We start from the raw sequence: 10094 nt of genomic DNA on the forward strand, positions 1-10094 counted from the left end.
TCTACTGTTCGACGAAGTATCGATTAGCTGCACTCTACGTGAATCGACTAGCAATTCATAGCGCTATAGGAAATCGATGCCGAGTGTGGCTGTGGGAACATCGGCAATGATGAACGTCCACAGGCACTGTCGTTGGTTGTTCAGTTTGATTGTAAGCTGTAGTGTACCATAAATATGAATGGCTTAGCCATTCGCAGCGCGTAGTCGAAGCATCGTAGCTTGAGACTTAATGTAACAAGTTGGTAAGACAGAAACTTGGGCACCTGTATCTATTAGGTACCTAGCGTTGGTGAGATAATCGTGCACATAAAATAAACGACCAACCTGAGGTGAACGGTCAGCGAGTACGGCCGCATTTACTCTCCGAATCGGGAGTTTCTCGCCTTGTATGAGCAGGGAGCTCAACAATGCCGAGCACTGGATCCTGGGGCACGGTGGGACCAGCAGCAACCAGAACTCGCTTCCGAGCCGCCTCTTGGTGTGACATGGAAGATGCCCGCTTAAGGCGAGTTGTAACGGCTTTATGGGAGCATGACGTGGCTTGTGGGACGTATGGTTCTGCTATGCTGGATCGGTCTCGAAAACTGAGACGAGTGTGAATACAGTTATCCCTATCTGCATGAGCCGTAGGTCGACTAGCATCGAGATCGATGTTCGAAAGTGATGTTGAGGCAAATACACAGTTATCTTGGGTGTTAATCCTTGCCAATAACCTGATTGCCATGATGGCCACCTGATTAAATGGCGTGTCCTCGAGCAGAACCGTAATCTTAGGTTGTATATGTGCTGATAAGGATTCGAGCCATAATTCCGTAACGAATCGGCTGTTGTAGATCCTGCAAGAAATTACAGACGCGTGAGGTGGTGGCTCGGTTCAGCATCATCCAGGGAATAACGTGCTAAAAAAGTCCTCAATCGTTCCTTCCTTTGAAGGGAGAAAATGTCTAAGGATCACCTTCATGTGATGATCGTAAACATTAGGTACATTCGCACTGAGGTCGACCTCACAGACAGCAGTTAAGTGATCTCCAGGCAGAGTTTCCAAAGCGTAGGCATACTTTCGCAGTTGGTTCGTTATGCGGCGGATGTCGAGTGGAGGTTTGAGTGCCGCGAACAAAACTTCTGAATCGTAGGGGATATAGGAAACAGGTCGAAAACTGATTGTCTGTACCTCTGAGTTTATTATAATAATAATGCTATTCTTATCGTTATCCACCATATTGAGTTGTTGCCAGAATATTATATATTGATAAATATCGATACGAATACGTGCAACGAAATTGGATAGATAGATAATGGACTCATTGTAGTAATCTTCTTTGGAAGGTTCGCCAGAGGTTGAAACGTGTTCGAAATTTCGGCACACGAGATGTAGTTGGAGTCGAGCGCGGTTGACTATGATCACCATCACATGAAGACTAAGTACCAGATATCAACATGGATCCCTCGGTAGACCAAAACCTGAAAGGCTGTTAATGGTTGCAAAATGATATATCTGTTGGCGATCTCGAGGTATCGAAAGAATCCCGAAACGTGTCAAAGTTTACGAACTGAACTGCCGAGCTTAAGCAAGTTGGTGCAAGGTCGCAGGCAGCGGAAGCAAGAGTGTTTTTCGTACAGTTAAACAAACAAGTACAGCGAAACAATCACTGGTACGGTTGGTTACAATAATAGTTGTTCCCATTATATCAATCGCGTTCTCGTCATCAAAGTTGGTCACTTCATTAGTTTTCCTCGTCGCCTATCATAAGTCTTGCTTATTGAACACTATACTTAGTTCCTAAGCTAGTCTCGTAACTTTTATGATAAATCTACATAGCAGCTTGAACATGAGAGAAAAGGCGCAAAATGTGTGAAAAGCACCTTACTCCAAAGGTTCATTCATGTACAGAAAATATAGGGTTATCATAGCATTTAATAAGTTCTTAGGTTTTTGAATGCTACCAGACATATTAGCAGTATAGTAATCAGCCAATCAGAAACTTTACATGTGACATTTCACTTTCGTAATGTTTCTCGCAAAACTCTTAGTGAACGCTGATTAGCTAAAATGCTTCTTAGTGTTTCCTGAGCCTTTCTTTTCTTTTGCAAGAAGTTTTCCGGATCATCCCAAAAGATTTTCCCGTCTTTCATATAAAGAAATACGATTCCATTATTTCACTCTTAATACGAATAAGTAAATCTTTGAGAACCATAGAATACGTGGATGTTATTCTCTGAATTCCCCTACAACCAATTCTTCTTATGTAGAGTGGTTGGGAAAAGCGGCCTTTGCTTGGTCAGACAAAATTTGGAGTTGATCAGAGACTTACAAATCATAAATTTTTGTATAAGTTCAAGAACAATTAAATCAGAGAGGTAGAGTTTCTTTTTCGGATGCAAAACTTTCAAAAGATGATAAAGTAGTTACATAATTATCTGGGTTAAAGTAAACTGAATTTCTATGACTGTTATTAATCCGAAATTTATTCAGTTTTTGTACAGTAGTAACTTTTGTTTTAGCAACCACTGGTAAACAAAATTCAGTAATTTAGTATGGCATATTAGTGATTTTAGATAATACACATGAAACATGAATATCAGGTCTAATTAATTTGTTTCTCATTTCTTTACACTTTTCCATTTGAAATTTCGTAAGATGAAGAAAATACTGAATGATGGCAGATTAATACCAGCTGATTTAGATAGAAGGATGAATGTATTGTTTCTTACTACTACCTGAAGCAGTATATCACATTTAACACAAAAATTAATTGCTAACACAGGCAAATCATATTCATTTATTGTTGATACTGGTAGTGTAAGTTCTATTATTTCTAGAAGTGTTATATCTGAAGCGTTTCGAATTCACTAGTTAGCGAACGGAACAAAGACTTGTGACCAGAGACCGATAAGCTAGCTATTCTGATGCGACCTAAACCCAGCTAACTAGAGTAAGAAGTCCAAGTTGGAAGCGGTGAAAATATATCCCGTAACAGCCAGAAGCACAGCAATCATAAAGGGGAAAACTTAAACGTATATATACAGCAATAAATTGTCCTTGGCCAGCATTACAAAATAGCACACTCAAAGACACAACGGACCAATGGAGTTTAAGATATTTTACAAGTGGGAAATTTGACGCGAAGGTGAAAATAGCACTTTTGGCGCTAAAACAAAGAAATTCAAAATTTCAAAACAAAATTACAAAATTAAGCCATTTACCGAGTAAGTTCTAGGGATTTGACATCCCCAACAAGAAGAAACATATTGTTTCCCTATGATGATGTCTATTTTAAATTGGTTCAGCATATTTAATATTGGATCGTATATCAAATTGTGACAATAGGATGATGTCATTAATTTGTGACATGACAATCCACTTCATCATATATTCCGAATTATTTAAGTAGTTGAATAAAACTCAGATTATTGATCATTATCAAATAATGTAGATTTTTGCATGTTAAAAACAAAAGTAAACGTCATTGTAACTTTTGTTCTACCCGGAGTTTGTGCTGATGATGTCGTTCAGAAGAACGGCAAAAACTCCACAACCAAACCATCCAGCTCAGAAAACAAAACTCTGTTAGAAATGACTTTTGTTCAAAATTACTTCCCTTTTAATTCAATGCGATCAATACTCAATGTACTACTTATTTTATTTTCTAGTATTATATATTATTTGATATAAAATAAATTTATTTCAGTTATCAGATTATCTTCTTCTTGCCATTTAATTATCAAAATAAATCGAAGTGACTATTTGTTTTTAATGAATTTATTTGAGTATGACTACGCTGTTCGAATGAAATAATGATTCCTTTGTACTTAATGACTGCTTGATTTCGAATTCCAAATACAATATATATTCGTTCGTGCTCATCTAGTACTTCTTGTTTAAATTGTGTTCTTTTTAGGATTCCTAGTTTGTACAATAGTTCATATACTATTTATTATCTCAGGCACTCCTATTGTTACACCACTGACAAATCCCTAAAATATGTGCTGACTATAGATTAACAATGATTTCCCGTTTGTTGAAGCAAACGTACACGAAGATGGAGGCTGAAGATATTCTAAATGGACTTCATGGTTCTAAAGTGTTCTCGAATGTTGATATAACAGTTGCTTTTCTTCAAATTCTTTTAGACCGATCTTTGAAAACAATTAACACTCCTTTTGTTCTATTCAAATACAACTTCCTTCCATTTGGTCTAAGTTGTTCTGCAGCCATATTTCAGGAAGTTATGAATAAGGTAGTCATTGGTCTTGAAGGCGTTGAAGTTTATCAAGATGATCTCATTGTTCATGGTTCTGATAAGGTAGTTCATTATTAGAGGCTTATTGCTTTGTTGTGTCGTTTAATTGAGAAGAATATTACAGTGAATCGAAACAAGTGTTCATTTTATGTATCTAGTTTCAAATGTCTTGGATAGTTAGTTGATGGTAATGGTTTTAGACCAGAAATGAAAAGAAGAGCTCCACTGACAAATGCATTGCTTACAAAAAATCTTACAGAACTACATTCACTAGTGGGTGCTCTTCAATACTATTCACGTTTTATTCCTAATTTTTCTTGTCGTGCCAACTGTTCATTTAATATTTTGACATCCAATTCATTCAAATATGGGGGGGGGGAACAAGAGTCATGCTTACGAAGTCTGCTGAAATTTTTTTAAAGTGATGCTACTCTTCGATCTTACTCATCCAATGTATATTCCGAACTTATTGCTGATGCATCAACTGTGGGCATTGGTGCAGTTTGGGAACAGGAAGGTACACCAATTATCTGTATTTCACGCAAACTTACTGTTACTGAACAAGATTACTCACAAACTCAGCGAGAAGCGTTAATTGTTTTATGGGCCGTTAAAAGACTTCATAAATATCTATTTCGAAAGAAGTTTACCATTGTTACTGATCATGAAGCTTTAAAGTTCATTTATCATCCTGAAAAATCCTTAGCACGTTCCTCAGCTGCTATGGTTCAACGATGGAGTATTGCTTTCAGTGCCTATGACTATAAGGTCCAGCACAGGAGTAACAAACAAATTCAACACGTTGACTACCTTTCTCAATAATCATTACAAGATAGACCTGTTAATACTTCAGACTGTTTGTTAGTGCAACCTTTACCAGTGAGACGTCCAGATCTCATTAGAGAAACTCGTAGATACTTTGGACGTATACTCAGTGCTATACGAAAAGGTTGGGATGCAGACTATTGTGATTCATTTCTTGACAACTTCTATGCAATTGTGGTCTTTGATTGTTTTTCTAAGTTGCCTGAAGTTTTTTCATAACTTCACCAAATTCTGATTTCACAATCCAAGCACAAAGGTGTTTAGTCGAGAACGGGTTCCCATGGTGTTAGTGACTGATAATGGCTCTCATTTCGCTGCGGATGCAGTCAACAACTGGTTGAATGTTATAGGGTGCAGACATCTGTTCACTGACACCTGGCACCTTTGTTCTAATGGTCAGGCAGAAAATTTTTTCAGCACATTGAAAATTGCTATTGATTCTATTGCTGCTTCAATAGTTAATGAACTGGAGAGTGGGGTAGATACATTTCTACTGCAATATCAAAATGCTAAACATTCTGTGACGGATGAGACTCCATCAAATCTATTAAAAGGAAGAATTCTCCGTTCGAATATGAGAAGTTTGGAGTCTGCAGGAGTTACATATTATCTTGGGAATGATCTTCGATCAGCCACGGGGATTATAGTGAAGATTGTCGGGAAATCTATGGTGCGAATTATAGAGATCAATGACTTGAGTATACACAACCGACATGTTGACCAAATACAATTCCATGAACCAAGTGAGTTTGTTCCAATTTCCGTTGTTAATTCATATACAAATGGGTACATTCTTGATGTTTTCGTTCAACTTCACTTACGATATAGTACACATGTCTTCGCTCGTCGAGACTCACATCGACGACTTCTCGAATCAGCATACGAAGGACCCTTCGAGGTTCTTCAGCGTGGACCTCAGTATCATATAGTCGATAAGAACGGAACTAGCGACAGTATCAGCTTCGATCGAATCAAAGCAGCCTGTTTAAAAAGAAATCCTATCCACGTCGATTTTCCTTCGGTACAACCAAACGATACAGCTCCTACACTTATAATACTTCATCCGACAGCCAACACGCATGTTGATACTTCGTCAGTATCTGAAAATAAAGTTAAATCGACGCGTTATGGAAGAAAAATAAGATTTCCAGAACATTTAAAAGACCACTGCGTAAGACGTTAGATAACATTTACCCTTATCTCGATTTTTCTTTGGATTATATATAATAGAAAAATTTAACGTGCTTATACTTATATATTTATTCCAAATAAACCAAAGTTTTTTTCCTAATATGTGTACATTTAACTGTTTTACCTTTAAAAAAAACCGAAAAGGTCTTTAAAAATCGCCTTTACGTTGTCGCAGGTTTATGACTTTATTTAACTTTTTTCTCTCGCTTTGTGTCCTTACACGCTTACGAGTGTATTTCGACATGCACCTACACATTTTTTCTTTTCAGGAGGGCTGGAACAGACGGCAAAAAAACGAAGTTTTCGAGGAATCAAAATCTTCATAAAAGCTTGTTTTCAAATTACTATATTGTACATCATAGTCCCATAGGTAAGGAAACACGACCAGACGCCGCTAGACATAGAAAGATATCAGAAGTGTTTATCAACGACAAACTCGTTGGGTTTAAACTTCTCGCAGGTCACGTCATAGAGTCATCACTGTATCCATAGAAGGGAGAGTGATCTGTAGCTGTGAAAAATCATCAAAATCAATAGCAATGTAAATGTTCGACATTGTATGCTGACCTCATCAGTTTTATTGGACGTACCTAGCTGAAGGCACTCGGTCATGCATCCGCACCAGATCAGGAGTGACCACCTTCTCCTGTGATCACTAGCCAGTTTAGATGAGTTACTTCTCGATATATCGATAAGCTATCAAATATATCTTCCAAGCTCCTCGCTTCTGACTTTTGACTTCACTAGGTGGGAACGATTGAAAGGTCTCCCACCGGCAGTTTCCACTCGGCGCTGTCCCGGTCAATCCCTCCCAGTTGTTTCCAGTTGCTGTTCTTCCTTTTGATGTCTGCCTCTAATGCCGCATGTATCGTGTTCCTTGGTCTCGCCCCTTTCCGTTTCCCTTCAGTATTGCAATTTACGACTTACCTCTTGATGCATTTCAGTGATTTGCACAACGTATGTCCTATCCATCTCCAATATCTTTTCCTAATTTCTTCTACAGGTGAAAGCTGGTTCGTCCCCTCCCACAGTAAGCTGTTGCTGATGGTAACAGGTCAGCGGACATTGAGTATATTTTACAGACATCTGTTTAGAAATATTTGTGCTTTTCTGATGATGGTTGTGGTAGTTCTCCAAGTTTCATCTCCGTATAGTAGAAGTGTCTTGACATTCGTGTTAAGAATTCTTACTTTGTTGTTGACTCACAGCTATTTTGAGTTCCATATGTTCTTCAGCCGTAAGATTCCTGTCCTTGCTTTGCCAATCCTTACCTCTTTGTCTGCTCTGAATCGCCGATGCTGAGTTTACTTTGAGGAAAATAAGCTTAACATCAAGTGTTTTTAATATGGTGAAAAAGGTCAAAATGTCTTAGTTAGTAACTCCGCTTGTAGCTCCTCCGGAGGCTACTGCCGGTCCCAATCCCGGGCAAAGCAGGAGGGTTGGGCATGGGGTTAGTGACCCCATCCCGTAGAAAATCAACTCGCTAAAAAAACGCTAACCGGAAAAAATCATTCAAACCATTCAAACTCTGCCCTGGGAGTAAAAGGAATAATTATGGCGTCTCATGATGAAAGCCGAGTTCCTTCGGAAGTCATGAGGCCGATGCACCTTCTAACAAACAACGAGAGCGACAATTTTTATAGGTACGTAGAATGTCCCGACAATGTGGGAGACCAGAAGAGTCTTACAAATTGCTGCAGAAATGAGAAAGTAAAACCTGGAGGTGCTTGGAATCAGTGAAACACATTGGACACAGGTTGGACAACAACGACTATCTTCAGGAGAACTTCTGTTATACTCCGGTCATGAAGTAGAAAATGCCCTTCATACACAAAGAGTTACATAGATGCTGTCCAGAAAAGTACAAAGTGTACTTCTTGAATGAGAATCTCATGGACCAAGGATCATCAAAGCCTCCTTCAAAACTAAGAGAGAGAGCATTACAATTAACGTCATCCAATGCTATGCGCCTACCAACGACTACGATGAAGACGCTAAAGACCAATCTTGCGATGGGCTGCAGTCGATCTTCGAGAAGTGCCCAACCAAGGACCTGACCATTCTGATGGGAGATTTCAATGTCAAGGTTGGAATGGACAACATCGGATACGAAGACGTCATGGACTGGGAGAAAGAAACGAAAGTGGTAAGAGATTTGGAAACCTATGTGCTTTCAATAAACTGTTCATAGGGGGCAACATATTCCCACACAAAAACATACACAAAGCCACTTGGATTTCACCGGATCACACTACACAGGATGTGAAAACCAAGAGAGGAGCCGATATAGCATCAGATCATCATTTGCTGGTCGCCAAGATGAAATTAAAACTTAAGAAGCACTGGACAACGGGGCGGACAACATCACAAATGTTTAATACGGCTTTTCTTCGGGATACTGACAAACTCAACAAATTCAAGATAGCCCTCAGCAACAGGTTCCAGGCCTCTCATGATCTACTCAATGGAGATGGAATTACTATGGAGAGCAACTTGAAAGGTATCAAGGAGGCAATCGTTTCAACATGTCAAGAGGTTCTAGGCCACAAGTAGCACCACCACAAGGAATAGATCACTGTTGATACACTGGATAAGATTGAAGAAAGGAGGAACAAAAAGGTAACAATCAATATCAGCCGAACAAGAGCAGAAAAAGCCAACGCATAAGCCGATTACACAGAAACAAACAAGGAAGTGAAGAGGAGCATCAAAACCGACAAACTTAAATATGTGGAAGACTTAGCAGTGACAGCAGAAAAGGCGGCAAGAGAAGGGAACATGAGACAACTGTATGATACAAGTAAGAAACTTGCTGGAAATTACCGTAAGCCAGAAAGACCAGTGAAAAGCAAGGAAGGCAAAGTAATCACCAACATTGAAGAACAACGAAACAGGTGGATAGAACACTTCAAAGAACTCTTAAATCGACTAGCTCCACTGAACACACCCAACATCGAAGCAGCACCCACAGACCTCCCAATCGATATTGGCCCACCAACAATTGAAGAGATCAGCATGGCCATTAGACACATCAAGTGCGGCAAAACAGCGGGACCAGACAACATCCCGGCAGATGCACTGAAAGCAGATGTAGCAGTAAGTGCAAAGATACTCCATATCCTCTTCAGTAAGATTTGGAACGAAGAACAAGTACCAATAGACTGGAATAAAGGACTTCTGATCACGATACCAAAGAAAGGCGATCTCAGCAAGTGCGACAACTACAGGGACATCACTCTTCTCTCAAAACCAGGAAAAGTCTTCAACAGAGTATTGTTAAACAGGATGAAGGATTCCGTGGACACCCAACTTCGAGATCAACAGGCTGGATTTCGTAAGGATAGATCGTGCACAGATCAAATCGCAACTCTACGTATCATTGTGGAACAATCAATCGAATGGAATTCATCACTCTACATCAACTTCATCGACTACGAGAAGGCATTTGATAGCGTGGACAGGACAACACTATGGAGGCTTCTTCGACACTACGGCGTGCCTGAGAAAATAGTCAATACCATACAGAACTCCTTTGACGGATTAAACTGCCAAATCGTCCACGGAGGACAACTCACCGACTCATTCGAGGTAAAGACCGGTGTTAGGCAAGGTTGCTTACTCTCACCCCTTCTCTTTCTCCTGGTGATCGACTGAATCATGAAGACGTCAACAGCTGGAGGAAAGCGTGGAATACAGTGGACAGATAGGATGCAGCTGGACGATTTAGACTTCGCAGATGATCTGGCTCTTCTAACACACACGCAACAACAAATGCAGGAGAAAACGACCAGTGTAGCAGCAGCCTCAACAGCAGTAGGTAAAAGCAAGACTCTACGA

Source organism: Schistosoma mansoni, chromosome 4, assembly GCF_000237925.1.
Source record: "Schistosoma mansoni strain Puerto Rico chromosome 4, complete genome".
Classification (NCBI taxonomy): domain Eukaryota; kingdom Metazoa; phylum Platyhelminthes; class Trematoda; order Strigeidida; family Schistosomatidae; genus Schistosoma; species Schistosoma mansoni.